This window comes from Pteropus alecto, unplaced genomic scaffold (assembly GCF_000325575.1).
Source record: "Pteropus alecto unplaced genomic scaffold, ASM32557v1 scaffold201, whole genome shotgun sequence".
Taxonomy (NCBI): domain Eukaryota; kingdom Metazoa; phylum Chordata; class Mammalia; order Chiroptera; family Pteropodidae; genus Pteropus; species Pteropus alecto.
Window position 1 is genome coordinate 729465 of NW_006430503.1, and position 21961 is coordinate 751425.

Below are 21961 nucleotides of genomic sequence, written 5' to 3' on the forward strand. Positions count from 1 at the left end.
TCATTTCTGAATGGTTCTTTTTGATGTTTTCTATCTCCATTTTCATGTTTTCTCTTTGTTAAAGTTCACCTACCCTTCCCCTAAGTTCAGTGAACATCTTTATAACCAGTGTTTTGAACTCTGTATCTGATAGTTTGCTTGTCACCATTTTGTTTAATTCTTTTTCTGGAGTTTTGTTCTGTTCTTTCATGTGAGACATGTTTGTTTCCCCTTATTGGATGCCTCCTTGTGTTTGCTTTTTAAATGATGTGTAGGTAGGAATCTTAAGTCTCTGGTTTTAGGAAAGTGGCCTTATGTAGCAGGTGTCTTGTGAGGCCCAGTAGTACATTCTTCCCTGGTCACCTAAGCCACACGCTGTGTGTGCCCTCCTTAGTTGCTGTTTACACATTAATGGGAGGGATTGACCCTTGGCTTGTGAGGGATGACTGGTGAGGGGCTGATCCTGCAGGGCAGAATTCACTTAGCAGGATTCTGGTGCCTGCTCAGATTGCCCTTTGGGTGTGTCGTCTTTGAATGCAGACCTAGAAGGTACTCTAGTTCGGGTTGCACTGGCCACTGGGCATGCCAGCCCCAGTGCTTCCTGGGAGGGGCCCTGCCCAGGCCAAGTTCAGCTACAGCCTGAACCGAAGCCAGCTGCTGTTAGTGCTGGGCTTGGGGCAGCTTAACAAGAAATATGGCACACGTTGAGGCCACATACTTGTCTAGGTTTTCTGAACCTTTGAGAAATTTTAGGAAGGACTGTAGAATGAACCAAGACAGACTACTTGTATGGAAAAGCCACTGGAGGTAGCTTAGGTCGGTCCCCCAGTTGGGAGGAGCAGGATCTTAGGGAATCACCTAGGTGAGGCAACCAGTGTTAGCCAGGTTGATGGAAATTCAGATATGGTGGATGCCTGAGTCTGCATGCCAGGAAGGGGGAGGGCTCAACAAAGGAACAATGAATTCTGCCAGCACTTCTGTTTGGGATTAAGCTGCCCCTCCAGCCCTCACCCTGAAGCCAAACAATTAAGTTCTTTCCCCACCCCTCCCTCCGCCCCATGTCCCTGGTGTTTTTCTAGCAGCTGCCCCAGCAATGGAGCTCAGAGCAAGAGAGTCAACCAGTGAGTAAGTCCACGTGCAGACACTTTAAGAGAAATGTCTGCCATTCCTGCAGCCCTGTGTCTCACTCAGCCACAATTTCCGCTGGTTGTCAAAGCCAGAGGTAGTAGGGACTTCTCTTCCTGGCACTAGTTCCCTAGGCTGGGGATCCCAGTTGGGGCTGGGATCCCTCATTCCTCTGCGGAGAACCTCTCCAGCTGAGATACCCTTCCCAATTCTTAACCACCACATGAAGTTGTGGGAGCAGTACATTTTGCATCTCCATCCTTCTTACCAGCTTTGAGTGGCCTCTTACGCAAGTATTCAGTTGCAAGACTTCTGTTCAGCCAGACCTCAGGTGACTCCCAATGATGGCTGTTCTGTAGTGTAGTTGTAATTTTGATGTGGTTGTGAGAGGAAGTGAGCACAGCATCTACCTACTATGCCATCTTGGCTGGAAACCTAAAGAAAAAATCTTAAAGGTACCAGAGGGGCAAAAAGGAAAAACAAGTAACCTACAAAGTACCCCGCATTAGACTATAGGCAGAAACTCTACAAGCCAGGAAAGAGAGGAAATGATGTATTCAAAGTATTGAAAGATAAAATTGCCAGCCAAGAGGATACCACTTCACAACCATTAGGATAGTAGAAAGGAGGAGGGGAGGAGAGTGGAGGGGAAACAGTATTCTGACATTATGATATCACAGGACCTAAGAGTAGCAGAGTCCTCCATTTTTAAGGAAAAAAGCATAAATCCCAGATGCCTCTGTCACAGCTGTTGTAGCTATAGCCGTCAGTGAAAAAAGAAAGGGAAACTTTTTCTGGAGCACCGTAAGAAGTCTCTATGGCTTTGGAACTCAAAAAGTTGGTTGGATCGGCAGTCTGTTTTAGGCAAGTTCTTTCCAAAATATGTATAATTTGAAAAACATTTTCATTACAATTAATGTTTTAAAAATTAATGGAATTTAAAAGGAAAAAAAAAAAAGCTGTGACCAAACTATTGAAATAAATCCATGAGAAACAAATCTTATTCTTCTAATTTCTCTTGTGGGCTCATTTCATCATACTTTCTAAGAATTTTTACAATTATTTACACTACTATATTTTTCTTCTTGCTCCAGAAATGTTGATTCAGAGTAAAGAGAGAGAAAAAAAATTCCTTATGTTACTTTAATTTTAATATAGCACTTTTAAGCAACTGCTCTCTAAATCAGCATCCAATCCAGTGTTCTCTCCCAAATTCTAAATGACCCACAGCATATTTTCAACTCAATGTTCTAAAAGAAAACTTTTTCTTCCTTTAAAAAGTCAGTTCTCCATTTAATTTTTGAGTTTTTCCTTATATTACTATTATAAGCTGAAACATATCCCTCCAAATCATATGTTGAAGTCCAATGTGTTCAATGACCATTCACGTGGCATCATTTATGCAGTATCTCTTTTAATCCTTCAATTAATTGAGTTATCCTTTTATTGTTGTAGGGGTTCTCTATATAGCCTGGATACAGGTCCTTTATAGATGTGTTTTGTCATTATTTTCTCTAACTCTTAATGGTGTCTTTTGATAAAAAGTTATTTTTATTCTGATGATATCAAATTTACATTATTTATTTACACTTGCTGCTTTTTGTATTTTGTCAAAGAAAAACTTACTTATTCTCTACTTTTTCTTCTAGAAGCTTTATGGTTTCAGCTCTTAGACTTAGATCTATGATCCATCTTGACTTCACTTTTGTGAACAGTGTGAGGTAGGGTGTCAAGGTAAATTTTTATTCATATGAAAATCTAATTATTCCAGCAATATTTGTTTAAAAGCCTTTCTTTTCCCCCACTGGATTGCTCTCTTTGTCAAAAATAATTTTTCAGCTCTCTATTCTCTTCTATTGAACTATCTGTTCCTCTTTATGCCAGTATCACAATCTTGATTATTATAGCATTAGACTAATTCTTGAAACCAGTTAATGTAAGTCATCTACTTGGTAATTTTTCTTCAAGATTGCTTTATAAAACCTAGGTCATTTGTATTTGCATATCAACTATATAATGGGCTTGTTAATTTCTACCAAGAGAGAAAAAGCTGCTAACACAACAATTTAGCCACTCTGAGGCACTAAGAAGAGGCTGAGAAATGACCTCGCCATAAACCCCACCCCCAGAGCAGAACCTACAATCGGAAGGAAACTCATAAACCTAGAGCTGTTCCCTGAGGAATAAAGGGTTTGTATTCCAAATCAGGCACCACAACTTTTAAGACCTGCGTCTGAGAGACGAGCCCCCAAAACATCTGGTTTTGAAAACTAATAAGAAACACATGCACAAGACCCAAAGAGCAGAAGAGAAATGAGAAATGGGTCTTTAAAAGGGGTAATGCACAAACTCACTCACCTCAAGGCCCAGCACAGAGCAGCTTTTTGAAAAACACCCAGACTATGTCAAATGAATTCATATGCTAACTTTAAAGCATCAGTCTGAGAGGATTAGATCTCTTGAGATACTCTTGGGGATGAAGGAATTAGTGGGTGCTTTTTTGACACTCTCTCTCTACTTTGCTAAAGCTAGTAGGTGACTTTTTTTTTTTATTAACTCTTTTTCTTTTGTTTTTCGTAGTAGGTGCCATCTTTTACCCTCCAATGGGCAGGCACCATTCTGTGCTCTCTCTCTGTCTTGCTAAAGCCAGCAGGCACCATGTGTTTTCTTGTTCCCCAGAGGGTGCCATATTCGCCTTCTCCCTTCTCCCTCTGCCATACTCCACAGCACTAGTATCTCCTAGAGGAGAGCTGTGACACACACATTTGGTGTCCCAGTTTTTGTGAGGGCTACCTAGGGAAAGCCCCTTGACCTCCTGGGTCTGGTGGCCAGGCAGGTTTGAATTCCTGGATCCTGTGGGGTTGTAACAACTGGGGAAACATTTATTGACAGGCTACCACCCCCAGAACACTGCACAAATGGCAGATTGAAACACCACATCCCCAGCTTCTCTGTGAAAGAGGCCTATTTGCTCCAGCCTGATAAGTAGGCTTTAGGTATAGCAAACATCTAGAGACTAAGACCTGCTCTCAGGAGACATAGGTAGGGGGAAGTCATCATTGCACTCTCTTTGCCTTGTTACAGCTTGCAAGTATCTCACAGAAACAAGCTTATATACTATTCTAGAGGCATAATTTTTGTGACTGTTGCCCCGGGTCCACCTCCAGACAATTGCTTATATCTGCATACTTTAAAAGCTGCTTCCAGAGAATGTGGCTTTCAATCAGCCTGAATCTACATACTAACCTCTCCCACTCTGGGACACTAACAAGTAGTGGCACACCCTCAACAACTGAGAGCTATTAAAAATAAAGTAGGCTAAGAAAACCATAAAAGTTTGAAGGACAACTACAAAGTAGGGCACTGTTCATCAAAAAGATTAATCTCCTACATGAGGACATTCCTTCAAGATCTGAAGAGGTGGCTGTTTCACTTAATATAGAGGGGAAAAATACAGTCAATAAAGTGAGGAAATGTGGAAATATGTTCCCCATATTAGTATGTAGAATCTTAAAAGCAGCAAGAGAAAAACATCTTGTTACTGATAAGGGAACCCCCGCCCGCCCCAATAAGACAGTCAGTACCTTTTTCAGCAGAAACACTGCAGGCTAGAAGGGAGTAGCAAAATTGAAGTGCTGAAAGACAAAAAGTTCCAACTAATTATACTCTACCCAGCACAGGTATTTTAAATGAAGTGGAAAAAAAGAGTCTTTCACACAAACAAAAGCTAAAAAAGCTAAAGCTTTCATTATCACTAAACCAGCCTTAAAAGAAATGTTAACAAGATTTCTTTAAGCTAAAAAAAAAAAAAAAAAAGTATTAGTAACAAGAAAACATATGAAAAAACAATTCTCACCAGCAAAAGATAAATATATAGTAAAAGTAGTGGAATAATCACATATAAAGAAAGCTAGTATGAAGGTAAAAAACAAAAGTAAAAATAACTATAACTATGACAATTAGTTAAGAGATACAAAAAATAAGGTGCAAAATGTGACATCAAAAACATAAAACATGACAAGGAGTAGATTAAAAATGTAGAGCTTCAGAATATGTTCAAACTTAAGTTGTTGTCAACTTAAAATAGACTGTTACAAATATAAGTTTACGTGTAAGCCTTATGGTAATCACAAACAAAAACCTATAGTAAATATACAAAAGATAATGAGAAAGAAATTTAAGCATACCACTAAAGAAAGTCATTAAATAACAAAGGAAGAGAGAAAGAGAAGAAAGGTACGAAGGAACTACATAACAGCCCGAAAACAATTTACAAAATGGCAAAAAGTACATACCTATCAATAATTACTTTAAATGTAAATAAATTAAATTATTCATTCAAAAGACATAGATTTCAAAAAACTAAATGGACAAAAAAGGCTAAATAAATAAAAAACACCCATCTATATGCTGCCTAAAGAGACTCACATTAGATATACGGACATATACAAACTGTAAGTAAAGGTACAGAAAAAGATATTCCATGCAAACGAAAATCAAAGGAAAGCTGGAATAGCTGTACTTATATCAGAAAAAATAAACTTTAAAACAAAGACTGTAATGAGACAAAAGGCATTACATAATAATAAAAAGATCAATCTACATCACGATATTACATTTATAAATATTTATGTATCCAATAGGAGCACCTAAAAACATAAAACAACTATTAACAGACTTAAAGGGAGAAACAGACAGCAACACAATAATACAAGGAACTTTCATATCCCATTTTCATCATGGATAGATCAGACAGAAAATCAATATGAAAACATTAGCCTCAAATGACATGTTAGATCAGATGGACTCAACAGATATATACAGAACATTTCACCCAAAAGCAGCAGAATACACATCCTTTACAAGTGTACATGGAACATTCTACAGGATAGATTATGTTACAAGGTCACAAAGCAAGTCTTACTAAATTTAAGAAAACTAAAATCATATCAATGACCTTTTCTAATCACAATGGTATAAAACTAGAAATCAATTACAAGAACAAAACTGGAAAATTCACAAATATCTGGAGATTAAACAACATGTTACAGAACAACCAATGGGTAAATGAAGAAATCAAAAACGATATCAAAAATTACCTTTTCAAAAATGAAAATGGAAATACAACATACCAACATATTTCTAGGATGTAGAAAAAGCAGTTCTAAGAAAGAAGTTCATAGTGATGTAGTCATATCTCAAGAAACAAGAAGTCTCAAATGAACAACTTAACTTTATCCCTAAAGAAATAGAAAAAGAACAAAGAAAGCCCAAAGTTAGTTGAAAAAAGGAAGTAACAAAGATTAGAGTGGAAAGAAATTAAATGAATAAAATGAAATAAATGAATAAATTTAACCAGGGAGGTGAAAGACCTTGTGCCCAGAAAACTACAAGATGCTGATGAAAGAAACTGAAGAACAACAAATAAATGGAAAGATAGTCCATTCTATCTTTGGAATGGACTGGAAGAATTAATGTTCTATAGATTCAATGAAATCTCTATCAAAATTACAATGGTATTTTTCACATAAATAGAACAAACAATCCTAAAATTTGTAGGAAACAACAAAAATATCTCAAATAGCCAAAGCAGTCTTGAGACAGAACAAAACTCCCTAATTTCATACTATATTATAAAGCTGTAGTAATCAAAATAGTATGGCATAGGCTTAAAAACAAGCAAATGATAAGTGGAACAGAACAGAAAGCTCAGAAATAAACTCTGATGTATATATGGTCAATTAATTTATGCAAAGGAGCCAAGAATATAAAATTGAGAAAGTGCAGTCTCTTCAATAAATGGTGTTTGGAAAACTTGACAGTCACATGCAAAAGAATGAAACTAGACTACGATCTTATGCTATACAGAAAAATCAAACTGGATTAAAAAATTGAATGTAAAACCTGAAACCATAAAATCCCTAGAAGAAAGCATAGGTGGTAAGCTCCTTCATATCAGTCTCAGCAATAAGTTTTTGGATCTGACTGCAAAAGCACAGACAATAAAAGTGGAAATTAAACAAGTAAAACTATAACAAACTAAAGGTTATGTATCAATTATACCTCAATTTTTTAAAAAGCTATATCAAGTTATACCTCAATTTTTTAAAAAGCTATATCGAGTTCTTATCACTTGAAATATTAGGAATATTATCATTACAAGTTTGAATCTGTTGTTTTGCAATTAATGGAAGCTTAGTTACTGAAGTTAATCAAATGAGGGCTGTCATACCTATTTTAAAAGACTCCTGTGAAAAAATGATTTCGATTGCATTAAATCTATAGATCAAGTAGAATTATTAATTTCCAAATGACTGCATTTTTCCTGGCTATCTTATTGATTTTATTTTAAATTCTATCATGGTTAGAGAATATACTCTTTAGGATTTAGATCTTTTGAAGTTTATTGAGACATGTTTTATGGCCCAAAATATGATTCGTCTTGGTAGGCATATCATGTACACGTGAATAAAATGTGCATTCTATTGTATTCAAGTTGCACATGATGTTCTACAACTGTCAATTAAGTCAAGATGTTTATAGTGTTTTTCTGATCTCCTATGTTCTAGCTGACATTTTTGTCTGGATTTTCTATAAGTTACAGACAGAATGATGTTAAAATGTCTACTCATGATTGTAGATCTAAATACATACAAACTTATGATTGATATGTCTTCCTGATTAATTTTGTCACAATGAAATTCCCTTATTTCCAATAATACTGTTGGAAATCTACTTTACATAACCACTCCAGCTCTAATAACTATTTATATGCTACATCTTTCCCCATGCACTTATTTTGAATTTATCTGTGACATTATATTTAAAATGCATCTCTGGTGAATAGCAGAGAGGGAAGTCTTACATTTTATCAATGTATCAATCCCTAACGTTTAAGTAAACAATCTAGATTTTTTTCATTTAATGTATTGTTAATAGGGTTAACCTGGGTCTATCATTTTGCCATTTGTTATCTTTTCATCCTATCTGTTTATATTCCTCTGTTCATCCCATACATTCTGTTTGAGTCTTTGAATATATTTTAAAATTCTGTTTTGATTTATTTTTTAGCTGTATCACTTTATATTTTTTATTTATTAGTGTTTTCTCTAGGAATTAAAATATACATCTTTAACTTTTCATACTGGGCTTAGAACTAATATTACACATCTTTACATAAAATAAGAACGTAGTAAAGCACATGATTTCATCTACCTAGCTCCATCCCTTATTCTGCAGCTGTCATATTACATCTACATGTACTATAAATGGCACATCATAATGTTATAATTTTTGCTTAAAGTCTCAGGCATAATTTTTTAATGGGGCAAGGATTTTTTATTTATCCACGTATTTTCCAGTTGCAGTGCTCTTTATTTCATTTCTGAAGATCTTAATTTTCATCACTTCCTTTCAGTCTAAAAAACTTCCGTTGGCATTTCCTGTAGGGCAAATCTGCTGCAATAATATCTTTTCATTTTTGTTTATCTGAAAATGTCTTTATGTTGCCTTCATTCTTAAAGGATATTTTCACTGACTATAGGATTCTGGGTTGACTTTTGTTTTTACAGCACTTTAAAGAGGTTTTATAGCCCGCTGGCCCGCAATTCCTGACAGTCAACTATTATGTTTCTGTTGTATCATTTCTCAAGGTGCTTTCAAGATTTTTTTTTTTCTTTAACTGTCATTTTCAACAGCTTGACTACAATATGCCTAAGTGTGATTTTCTTCTATTTATCTTGTTTGGAGATCACTGAGTTCCTTAAAATATGTAAATTTATGCATTTCACCAATTTGGAGAAATTTTCAGCCATTATTTCTCTAATACTTTTTGCCCCAACTTCTACTCTCCTATACTTCTAGGACTCCATTAAACATGTGGTGCCAGACCTTTTGATATTCTACCAGTCATTGAGACTAGCTTCATTTTCTTAAATCCCTTATTTTTACTTTCTCAGATTGAGTAATTTCTAATGTTATATCCAGTTCACTGCCAATCTTTTCCCAATCTTCAATAATTCCATCTAATGAATTTTTTTATTTTATGTATTATACATTTAATTACCAAATTTTCATTTGGTTCTTTTTTCCAATTTCTATTTTTCTGTTGAGGCTTTTTGTCTGTGCATTCATTGTGTACATATTTTTCTTTATGTCCCTGAACAGACGCAATAGCTGTTAATCCTAATATATGAGTCATATCAGGTCCCATCTCAATTAACTGCCTTTTCACTTAAGAATAGGTCACTTTTTCTGGGGGTGTGTGTGTGTCTGTGTGTGTGTGTCTATCTGTCTGTCTAATCAATGTGGATTGTATCCTGGACACTGTGAATGATATATTTCTATTATGCTCGTCTGAAGAGTATTTACTTTTTAGCTTAACATGCAGTTAACTTGGCTATATCCACTCTCCGAACTCTTTTTCTCTTGTGAACAGCACTTGAAATCTGTTTAGTCCTTTTAACTTGTAAGATTTATATGAAGAAATTGGGGCACATTCCTCTGTGCGGCTCTACTTTATACTCTCTAACTTTCCAGCTCCTATAGCCACCCCAAACTCTGGGCTGTGATTACTATCCAAGTTTTAGTCACCTTATACAACAATGACAGGGGCCTGCCCTCAGTCAAAAGCTATGAAAAATGAAAAATTCACCTTGTGCCATTCATATCTTCCAAATATCAACATCTTCCAGTTTCTGCTTGTTGTCTGTCCTTCTATTGTGCCTTCGAATATCTGTATATTCTTTATAGCTTTTTATGTAAATATATTTAATGTTTTGTAGTGTCCAAAATTTGTCAGTTATTATGAGAGAAATGCAGTCTGACACATGTTGCTGTCATTAGTGAAAGTATATCTCCTAAGAATTATTTTTAAAATTAGAAAGCTAGAGGCCTATAAAAGTCACACTTGTGATGACTTATATCATTAGTTTTTAACATTACACAGTTATAACAATATTTTCTACAGCAGACCTTTCTATTTTACTCTTTCTTATTATCAAAAAAACATGTATTTGGGGAATGGAAGGAAGAAAGAGGAGAATAAAAGGAAATGAGGTGACAGTAAAAGAGAAAGAGGATTTATAATTTAAAAAAAAATTGACAAAGTCCCTATTCTGGTATCTTATAAGCTAAAGTTCAGCCAATTAAGAAGGAAGGCATTGGAATAATAAAAATGTAAAATCTGAAACATGTTATCAGCACACGATTTCATAAAGAGAAAAAAAGTCAAAATGTGCTATAAAGTTAAGGGATCATGAACATATGGATCATGTATTTGTATGTATATATAAATTATAACAAAAAATACATACTCTTCAAAACAACCTCCAAAATCCCTCGTTTTTACCATGAGAACACACTGGAATATGGGTTTTTCTTGAGTGCAATGTTTCTATAATAAAATCTTTAAATCAAACTAAAAGCATTACTAAAAACCCAGACTTCCCTTTACGAGCATTAAATTTTGTCAGGTTTTCTATAAACATAATTATATTTGCGAGAGGGTTTCTAAATGTGTGCTTTTGATAATCACAATTAAATTCCTTCAACTCTCTATATAATGTATACAATAAACAATTCTTAGACATTAACAATTAGTACAGTCATATCATTTTATTCTAATTCACCATTAAAAGTGAAATGTATTGCTTTCAAATTTATAAACAAATAAAAACAAACAATGATAGAATTACAGGTATGCTCATTACATTTATAAATACATGCAAAGTTTGCCAGATCACTTTCTAAAGGGTTATTATATCTTTCAATGCAAGTATACAAAATTGTGTTTATTCTTATTTTATTACAACTTTTCCATATTCCATCTTCTATGAGATACTGTGTAATTTGTTCTACCCTTATTGTTAAGAGTACAAAGAAAATATTTGTTTCATAACAATGAACCAATATTTCAAATTTGAAAATCACATTTGCTTTCTCCTTAAAGTAACATGAACTAGTTTCAGGTCTAGTGCAGGCCAGCTTCTGTTGTACACCTTCAACAAAAGCCTGAACCTCACTAGTTTATCTGGTATTTACTATGTCTATTACTCTATATTTGCATAGCAATCACCACATAAAGGACACAAGAATTACATAACAAAACTCAACTGAACCCAATTTCTTTCACACTTCCTGAAAAATGTATTATGAAGAGAACTCTCTGCTGTGTCTCTGCTGCCCTCTATAGAAATGATTCTTAGAAGACATGATAAATTGTGAAAAACCAGACAGCAATACGGAACAATATGGAAAATCACATCAGTAATCAACTACATTTGTTAAATGTCCTAAAAGATAACATTACAAAGACAATTTATTGCTAATGTCTTTGATTTCTATCATGCTTTTCTTCCAAGTAGATGAGTATGTAGTTAAGCTATACTCCAAAGAATACCATATAAGTAATTAGAGAATCTGGGATCAGATTACATGAGTTAGAATCTCATCTGCCATTTATTAGCCATGTCTCCATTTCCTCATCTATAAAATGGGTTAAATAATAACATCTACCACATAAGATCAGCACTTAGCAAAGTACCTGACACATAATAAGAACTCAGGGTTATTGTGTTATTGTTATTATTGCTATTACCATTATTGACACAATAACAAAATGGCCAGGACCACAACTCAGAAGCCAGAGTATCTTGATTTAGAATCCTGGCTCAGCCACTTACTACTTTATAACCACAGGAAAATTACTTAATAATTTTGTGCCTCAGAATCCTCATCTGGAAATTAGAGATGATAAGAATAGCTCCTATCTCAGAGTTATTGTGAGGTTTAAATAAGCTAACGTATACAGCAAAGCACTCAAAAGAGTGCCCCACAGCAAGGAAGCACTCATAATGATAGCTGCTGCTGTTATTATGAGTTCGATTGTCTATACATAAGCACTAGTAGAACTCTGCTTCAGAGAACTGGAGTAATGCTTACAGGCAAGACTGTTCCGAAGTCAATAACATCCTTCACTCCACCCTGAGGCAAGGGATTCAAGATAGAGCTGAATTATAATCAATGCTTCCCACTGAATTAAAGTACAATTCTCCTGTAGAAGAAGTAGTCACCCACCATATATGTTCCATTTCTACAAACATGCATGAGAAGCAAAAAGTAATAGCCCATGAGTTATTTAAGGGAGGTTTTGTTTCTGGAGAGCCAAATAATACGTACATAATCCCTAATTATGGCATAAATCTTCCCCCCTCCGGTGTTATTCAATGTACATGGCTTATTTAGACATTGAAGCTGACTGTTGATACCCTAACTCACTTCTCACCTATGCCTTCAGTGATGCTGTCGCTATATCCAACTTTCAGCACCTCCATTTCTTTGCCTCAGGGCTTTTTCTGGCTGCTGGAACCCATTATTCCCACCTGTGCAGTAGTCCGTAAGAACTAGGAAATACTCCTGTCCCCCAACTCTACCAAGGAACAGTCCTCAAAATATGAATGAAGAGACCTGTATATAAAATACTCCACCTTCCATGCCCCTCTGGTGGGGCAAATCTGAGGCTCGCAGAGTCTTCCAGCAGTACTAAGCTCCAAGTGTCCACAAATAGTAATTTATTTTATAATGAACACTTGATTGGCTGCTACCCCTTCCCTGGTTCACTTGCCCACTTCACTACCAGATGTTCTCTGGGCATGCTTCTATGGAAATTCAAAGGCAAACAATAAACTATGAATAGAGACGAGTCTACAAAACTATACATCACATATTTTATTTCTTTCAACTTACCTGAAATATTAAAAAAACAGGAGAATGGTTTTAGGTATTAGTATAAGGAAGTATTAGGGGGAAAGTACTGACGTGACTACAAAATCCTGGGTAGAGGGTATGCAGGTATATGATTCAGAGGCAGATACTAAGACAGCATCAACTACAGAAGAGATTTATTGGAGGAAGCACCTGCAAATGATAAAGGGAAGGAAGCAGGTATCAGGAGAGCCTTAAGACTAAAATGCAGACCTGCAATGCAGTTCTGAAGACTATGAAAGAAGAAAGAAAGAGAATTGAGTAGGAGGAGTCTCAGACTGTAATGCAGCTGTACTACTGGTCAGGCCTATAGTAAGTCTTAGATTTAAAGTCACCCCCGAGAAGTTCTTTGTAACTATCTCACAACTGTGGCATATTCAGTCAATGGTTGGGACTAGCCTATGGGAAGCATGGCCCCAGTACAAACACAATGGTGGATCCTGAAGTATGGCAGTTGAGGCCATCAATCAACTATGTTTCTTGAAATAGAAACTTTGAACACACATTTCCACAGCTGCAATGCAGGGAATAATGATGCAAACTGACATTATTTAAGCAACTTGAAAAATGTGTGTAGAGAAAACCTTCCTCTTCTTTAATATGTACTACTGTTTTGCATATTTATAAACTTCATATAATGTAGTATCAAATTGTACATATCCTTCGGTCAACTGGCTTACTTCCCCAATATTATCCATGATGAAAACTATACCTCTCTACTATAGAATATACCACAAATTGCATGTATTCATAGAAAATTAGATTACTTTCCAGTTTTTTTCTCTTGTAAACAATGCTACAATGAATATTCTTGTATATGTTCTTGTGAAAATTCCTGAGCAGTGGCTTTCAAACTTTTTGGTCAAGAACTACAGTAAAAGATACATTTCATGTGATCCAACACACATATACTAATAATCTAACTTTATATTAAGTTTCACGTACACACACAAAAACACTTTTATTAACTGTTATACATTCTAATGTACTCTATTTTATTCCACGGTTTCTAAAAGTCATTGAATCAATTATAGCACCCACTAAATGGGCCATAAGACACTTTTTTTTTTTTTTTAACAGTATAAAAGAAAAGCTTTATTAGAAGAGAAAGCACACTTCCAGATGTGGAAGTGGGCCTGAGCAAGAGAAGCATGGCTCAAAAGGCCGACACATTTTTTTAAAATCAAGATATTTATCTAAAAGCAGAATTATGGGGTCAGAAAGTATGAACACTTCAGCTTTACAAGAACTTCCCAAATTTCAAAATGACTGTACCAAGTTACATTCCAACAGTAACTATTCCTATTAATCCACATCTCTGACATTTGCATTGTCAGACATTGTTTTTTCTTTAGTGGTAATCAAATGAGTATGTAATATCTCATTTTAATTTACAGTTCCCATATTACTAGTGAGATCGAGCATCTTTTCACATGCTTATCAACCATTTAGGTTTCCTTTTCCTATTCTTCACCTGATTTTCAATTGGGCTATTTGTCTTTTCCTTACTTGTTTGAAGAAATATTTGTTGTATTCTGGATATTATTGTAAAACGTCCTTTTAAAAAACATTTGTAATGCAAGCAATACATGTACTTGGTTCAAAATTCAAAATAGCATACAAAGTTATACAGTAAAAGTTTCCTACCATACCAGAGATAGTCCATATAAATACATATTCTTTCCATTTTTCTACACAGTTATTTATCTTTTTTGTATTTAAAATTATTTTATCAATTTTACTGAAGTATAACTTAAACACACTAAACGACACATATTTAAATTATTCAATTTGACCAGTTTTGATATGTGTATACTCCTGTGAAATGATTACTATAATCAAGAGAAAAAAAAAACAACGACAACATTTCTAACACTCCCGGAACTATCATGTCCTACTGTAATCCATTCCTTCCCTCCCTCCGTCCTCATCCCTAGCAAACCACTGACCTATTCTCTGTCACTATAGAATCATTTGCATTTTTAATAATTTTATATAAATAGAATCGTACAGCATATCCAGTGTCTCATTCATTTTAAAGGCATAAGGCTAAACTGTGAAAGTTAAGTCATATGGACCTTGACTTTCATGCAAAGGAGAACCATCAAAAAGATGTTTCAATAAGTGAGTGATAGTTTTTATTAAGATAAATCTAATAAAAAGAAATAAGTTAAGAAATCAGTTATGAAGCAATTGATATAGACAATAGGTAAAAGGGCTCAATTTAGAGCAGAAGTAGTGGGGATATTGTAGTTTAAAGGCCATATCTGCATGACTTGATAATGAAATAGATTCAGGCAGTGAAAAAGAAAAGCCATTAATTAAGACCAAAAACACACAAAAAAGGATGAGCTTGGATTAGAAGAAAAGATATGGCTTGGAACCCCTTAGACTTGCAGTAATTTTAGGATACACATACAAAAATGTCAGTAGGCAGCTGAAGACCTAATGGAATTCAGGACAGCAACGGGATTGGAGAAAAATTTAATAGTTATCAATATTTGGAAGACAATGGTTTGAGAAGAAAATAAGGAAAATAACTGAATCTTTGTTCTCATGTTAGGAAGATAAAGGAAAAAAAGAAAGCAGATAGGCATTAAGGATATAGAGAACACCACTGTAATTAGACCACAAATTCAAAAGGATCTTCCCTACATTTTAGAAATGCCTCTCAATGTCTGCTTGGAGAAATCCATTTCTTGAATCACTTTTCAATGACAATATAATACATTATAATTTAATATACAAGTTTATTAAGAAAAACACGTGTATTTCATGAGGAACTACATGGAAGTCTTGAATTTTTTAAATAACAAAGAAAGCAAATGTATTCTTTTCTAAGGCCATATTTTACAAAGTTCTGCCCATGTGCATGCTTCTTCCAATATAAGAAAGCAATCAATGTAGATTCTGAGGTATTCAACCAACGCCTTTATGGCAAGGTTTCGATAATAGCTGCCTTTACTACATAGTAATAACATGCTCACAATCACATATGCATCTTTTCTAACACCATTTCCTTGTTTTAAAATTGGGCAGAACATCAAGGTTGCTAACCATCAGAGAAATGCAAATTAAAACCACAATGAGATATCACCTCACACCTGTCAGAATGGCTATCATCAATAAATCAAAGAACAAGTACTGGTGAGGATGTGGAGAAAAGGGAACCCTCATACATTGTTGGTGGGATTGCGAATTGGTACAGCCACTATGGAGAACAGTATGGAGGTTTCTCAAAAATTTAAAAATGGATATACCTTTTGACCCAGCAATTGCATTTCTGGGTATTTATACAAAGAATACCAAAACAATAATTCATAAAGATCTGTGCACTCCAATATTCATGGCAGCACAATTTAAAATAGCCAATATATAGAAGCAACCTAAATGTCTATCAACAGACGATTGGATAAAAAGATTATGGTTCATATATACAATGGAATATTACTCAGCCATTAAAAAAATGAAATCCTACCATTTGAAATGACATAGATGGACCTAGAGGTTATTATGCTGAGTTAAAGATAAATAAAATACCATATGATTTCATTTATATGTGGAATCTAAGGAACAAAAAGAACAAACTAATCAAAAACAGACTCACAAATACAGTGGACAATTTGTTGACAGACAGAAGGGAAGCGGGGAAGGGAGCTGGGAGAATGGGGTGAAGGGTTAAAGAAATACAAATTAGTAGTTGATAGTTGGTCATAGGGATGGGGAACATAGCAGAGGGAATGCAGTTAGCATTAATATGATGGCTAAGTGGAGGGCCGTGGAGGAAGGGAGTAATGGGGGGGATCGTTTTATGAACTACATAGATGTCTAACTAATGTACTGTATACTTGAAACTAATTTAAATAAAGAAATTTTTAAAATAAATAAATAAAAATAAAATTGGGCATAACAACATCTATTTCACAAGACTTTTAAGGTTCACATGTACTGCTCTCAAATGAATGTTGAAAACTAATTATATGTTGAAAACTAATCCCTTCAAATTCATGTTAAAACCTAATCCCCAGTGTAATGATATTTGTAGGTGTGGCCTTTGGAAGTAGACTTCAGGAATGGGATTAGTGCCCTTATGAAAAGGCCGCAGAGAGATTCCTCACCCCTTCCACAGTTGAGAAGAAAGCCTTCTATGAACCAGCAAGCAGACCCTCACCAGATACCATATCTGCTGGCACCTAGATCATGGGATTCTCAGCCTCCAGAACTATGAGAAATAAACATATATTGTTTAAGTCACCCAGTCTATGGTATTTTGTTACAGCAGCTTGAATGGACTAATACATGTACATAAAGCAATTAGTACAACATAAAGCCTAGTTTATATGTTCAATACAATTTATTTCTTTTTCTCCTTCAAGGGAAAAGCTATTGGCTATGTTTCTCATTTCATTTTAAAATGAAATATAAGAAGAAAACAAGCTTCGCCAATAATCCTGCCTCCCAGCAATATATTATTTGCATTGTGAAGAACTATGAATGCTTGCCATTCACTTCTTACAACTATATATTGTATTATTTAAGAGCTACCCTAAAGTCTGTCATATTGTAATTTGTAATTTTAATAAGGTATGAATTTGAATTGCAAGCATTACACAACTGTGTGCAAGAGCTTCTCAGTTAACTAGTAAACCCACTCAACTACTCAGCATTTCTACCCATGCAGCATTACTTAGGATTGTAATTATTTACATCAGCTTTCAAAGGGTAACTATATCCTTGTTTCACAGACTATTTCTCCAAAAATCAAACAAAGAAACAGAAGTCCTCAAAAACAGATATTTCCTAATGAGAAAATTAAAGTTTCTGATAATCAAGAGTAAAATACTAAATTTGCAATTCAGTGATGGCAATAATCTATGATGAAGACAAATCCATTATTCTTTCAATTCAAAACAAGAAAAAGGAATTCCTGAAGCTAACTTTATTGAATGCTTTCTTATCTCATCGGTATAGATCCTGTTCATGAAATACCAGATAAAACTTGAAAACTATTAAGACAGGTAACCTGTGATATGAAGCTATGCACAAGAATCTCATCTTTCTCAATAAAAATAAAATGCTTTTAAAAAGCCAGGAACATAAAGTAACAGTTCAACCACTGAAACAATCACCACAATAAGTAAATATTGAGAAAAAATTTTAAGAAACATGTGTTTAGTACAATGTAACAATAAGAAAGTAAGACTATGCTATCTTAGAAGCCTTTTCTTCCACACTGAAAAGTTTACAGAGGTAAAGGTTTGCTAGTCCATTTCATATAATAAAAGGTCAACAGAAACTTTTAGGTCATGACACAACACTTTCTGGTCTGTTTAGAGGTGATCTACTCCATGGGGGTTTTGGCAACAGTCTCAGGACTCGGAATGGTCCTTTGGGACCCCTGAGTTGAGATTTTACTGCTTGCACAGGTTGGTATTTTGCCTTATTCATTTAGCATCTTCTCATAAACATTTTACCATAACAATAAGAAGTCTTCAAAAACATAAATTTTAATAATAGAAAAATATTCTAAAATATTGAGTTAATTTTGTTCATTTTTCTATTAGGGTTGAAATATACATAACAAAAATTTTACCATATTAACTATTTTTAGGTGTACAACCTCAGTGACATTAAGTACATTCATAATGTTGTAAAACCACCACCACTATCCATTTCTATAAGTTTTGTATCATCCCAAACAGAAACTCTGTACACTCCCCTTACTCTTCAGCCACTGATAACCTCTTTTTACTTGCTGGCTCTCTGAATTTACCTGTCCTAAGTACTGCACATAAGTGGAATCATACAGTATTTTTCCTTTTGTGTCTGGCTCATTTGTTTTTAAGGTTCATCCACATTATACCATGTATCAGAATTTTCATTCCTTTTTAAGGCTGAATAATTATCCACTGTGTATATATATACATATATATAATACACACGTGTGTGTATACAAACGCTCATACACAACATTCTGTTTACCCATCCATCTGCTGATGGACATTTGGGTTGCTTCCACCATCTGGCCATTGTGAATAATGCCACTATGAACATCAATGAACAAGTATCTGCTTGAGTCCCTGCTTTCAATTCTTTTGAGTATATCAATTGCTGATTTATATGGTAATTCTATGCTTAGTTTTTTGAAAAACTGCCAAACTGTTTTCCATGGTGGCTGTTCCATTTTACATTCCCACCAGCAATGTAAAAGGGTGCCAATTTCCCCACATTCTCAAAAATTTTTTTATCCATTTATTTATCACAGCCATCCTAATGGGTATCAGGCAGTATTTCATTATGGTTTTTTTTTTAATGTATTTTAATTTATTTACTTTTTTTATAGTGACATTGGTTAACAAAATCCAATAAGTTTCAGCTGTACACTTTAACAGTAAGGCATATATATATTTACGCTGTGTGTTCACCTCCCATGTTAGATTTCTTTCTGTCACCACATATTTGACTTCCCTTTACCCCATCTACCTCCCCTCTCCCCTGCTCTCTCATTATTGTTTTGATATGTATTTCCCTAATGACTAATGATGACGAGCATCTTTTCATGTGCTAGATTGTATGAAAAGGTCAGGAAGGTGGCCAAGATGGAATGATACAGAGTGGATTTATACTCCTGTCTGAAACAACCAAAAAGAAGAAAAGAAAGAACAGAACAGAAAAGAGAAAAGAAGAAAAAAAAAACAACAGATGAAATACATGAAACAATGATTTTCAAGATACTGGATATCAGGCAAGAAGAACACTAATCCCTGAAAGTCAGGAAACAAAGAATTGAGCCCTATAACTGCCCTAGCTTATTTTCTTGACAGAATTTCCACACCACGTGGTAGACAAGGAGAACCAAGGTGAAGTCCAGTAGACTCCCTGAGTTGAAGAGACACAGCTGAGAGTCCAGGGAGACCAAAGCTGCTAGAGTTCACAGGACCGAATACCAGAAAAGCCAGAGCTGCACAGGGAAAAGCAGCAATTCCCCACAAGTATTCAACAGAGTATTGATCAGCAGGTACATATAAAAAAACTATCTTATACTAGGTAATCATCTGGAAGCATTCAGACAGGGTCAGGAAACAGTAGCTGTGAGCACTTTCCTAGGCCTACCTAATAAAGCATAAAGCAATATCCAGAAGGATAGAGCTGTTTCCAAGTAACTCCACCTCAAAACAAAGCCTCAGAATAGTTAAAGGATTTTTTTTAATCCAGGACCCAACAACATGAAATTCACAATGTCTGTATCCACTCAAAAATTTCCAGGATGCAAATAAGCAGAAAAACACAACCTATAATGAAGAGAAATACTGATTAATAGTAATACGCACAGAAATGACACACATGATAGGTTTACAGAAAAAGCCATTAAAACAACTATTATAGACTCTATACGTTCAAAACATAAAAGAAAGTATGATCGTGTTAAGGAGAGACATAGATGATATAAAAAATTTCCTATCAAACTTTTAGAGATAACAAATATATTGCATAGTATTACTAGCAGATTAGGTACTACAGGATAAAAAGATTATTGAACTTGAAGATACAGCAACAGAAGTCATTCAAATGATCCATAACATAACACCAAGCAGCCTAATTAACATACGTATAACTGAAGTCCCCAAAAGAAAAGAAAAGGGGAGTCAGGAAAAAAAAAAAGTGTTGAATAAAGGCAAAAAAACTTTCCCAATGTGATGAGAACTTTAAACCTATATGTGAAGAACAGAGTTAACATAGCAGACCTGAGACAGGTATCCTTAGAAAGCCCTACTTGCAATGTTGGTACCTGCCTACCTCTGGGAACCTAGATTTCAGAAAGGTTACCACCATTCCCTAAATGATGAGTGGCTTGCTCTGCCAAAACTGTGCAAACAATATGGCTTATTCTAAATACCTGTTTTCCTTCTTGAAATGTGAAGTGTTGGTACATGCTAGGCAGAGAGTACTTATATTACCAGCCCCCAATAAAAACCCTGGACACTAAGTCACTCATAAGCTCTCCTGGCAGACAACACTTTATACCTGTTGTCAAAACTCATTGCTGGAGCAACAAAGTATATCATGTGTGAATTCACTAGAAAAGAACTCTTGGAAGATTGCTCATTTTCCTTTGTACCTTTTCACTGTAATAAATCATAGCCACAAATATGACTGTATGCTAAGTTCTGAGCGTCTTCCTAGAGAATTGTTGAACCTAGGGGTGGGCTTGGAGTCCCTGACATAATACAGATCCAAGAAGCTTGACAATCTCCAAGCAGAAAACCACACTTAGGCATACCACAATCAAACTGCTTAAAACAAACAATAAAGATAAAATCTTAAACGATTAGGTGGGAGAGTATCTTCAGCTCTCTTGACAGCAACTCTAGAACCAGAAAACAATGAAGACTTCAAAATTCAGAAGAAAAATATTTCCGACTTAAAATTCAATACAAATTTTCAATCACATATCAAATGTGATAACTGCATCTTCTAACATGCCAAGTCTCAAAAAAATTATATTTCACAAATTCTTTCTTGGAAGCTCCTAGAAGATGTGCTCAATCAAAATGAGAGAGAAAATCAATAAAGAGAAAGACATGGCATCCAGGATAAAGTTGCTCCACATAGGGGAGAGGTAAAAGAAATATCCAGAAAGAAAGTGAAGGGAGACATGTAAGGATGGTAATGTCCACAGAGCAGAGAGGATGCTGAGTTCAAAATCTTAACAGGAGAGCTAAAGAATGTTGAAAAAAAAAAGTTTTATTAAGATAAGTAAAACTAGGCAAAAAAAAAAAAAAAAAAATTAAATCCAAGGAAAATGAAGTTGTGATGGAAAAGTAATCATAATTAATATTTGCCTTGGATATGAATATTATTTATTCACAATTAAGCAATGATGAATACTAATCTAACCAAACCACATATGTCCTGGGAGAATGGAGGGAAGTTCAGTGTGTAGCAGGGAGTGAGGAATGGGTGAGAAGAGAACTCAATATTTATCCATGTTTAGAAGTATATCACAAACATGTCATTTAGAGATAATGAGATAAAGAACAAAAGAATCCACTAAGTCAAAAGTGGTTATCCTTGAGGAAGGAATTTAAAAAAA

At 34.8% G+C, this 21961-nt stretch overlaps 1 protein-coding gene across 1 annotated transcript in view; it reads right to left on the reverse strand.

Annotated features, from left to right (window-relative positions):
* SPIDR (scaffold protein involved in DNA repair) overlaps window positions 1-21961 on the reverse strand; it is a 436331-nt gene that overhangs the window by 355154 nt on the left and 59216 nt on the right.